We start from the raw sequence: 600 nt of genomic DNA on the forward strand, positions 1-600 counted from the left end.
TCGCCAAAGCCTTCTTCGGCAGCACCTCCCAAACCCGTGACCTCTTCCACCTAGAAGGATAAGGGTAGCAGGTGCATGGGAACACCACCACCTCCAAGCTCCCCTCCAAGTCACACACCATCCTGGCTTAGAAGTATATCACCAATCCTTCATCGTCGCTGGATCAAAATCCTGGAATTCCCTACCTAACAGCACTGTGGGAGTACCATCACTACACAGAGTGTAGCGGTTCAAGAAGGCGGCTCACCACCACCTTCTCAAGGGCAATTAAGGATGGGCAATAAATGCTGGCATTGCCAGAGACGCCCACATCCCATAAACGAATAAAAAAAAGTAGGTGGTGGTTGTTGTTGTGAAGATGTTTACTGATACAGCATTATCTGTTCTTGCTGGGAGTCTAACACCTGCCCATCGTTCCTATGTGTCGAGGGGATGGATGCACTTTTAATCTCACATCTTGCTTGAAGCTGGTTCATTTTATATTCATGGCTCCAGTTCTGCACTCGCAGTTCCAGAGGTACAATATCTCTCTGAAATGTTGCCAACACAGCAAGAAACAGAATAACATTTAATCTTAAAATTTCATACATGTCTGTGGAG

This window comes from Somniosus microcephalus, chromosome 10 (assembly GCF_052327205.1).
Source record: "Somniosus microcephalus isolate GS21.2 chromosome 10, FLI_Smic_1.0, whole genome shotgun sequence".
Lineage (NCBI taxonomy): Eukaryota > Metazoa > Chordata > Chondrichthyes > Squaliformes > Somniosidae > Somniosus > Somniosus microcephalus.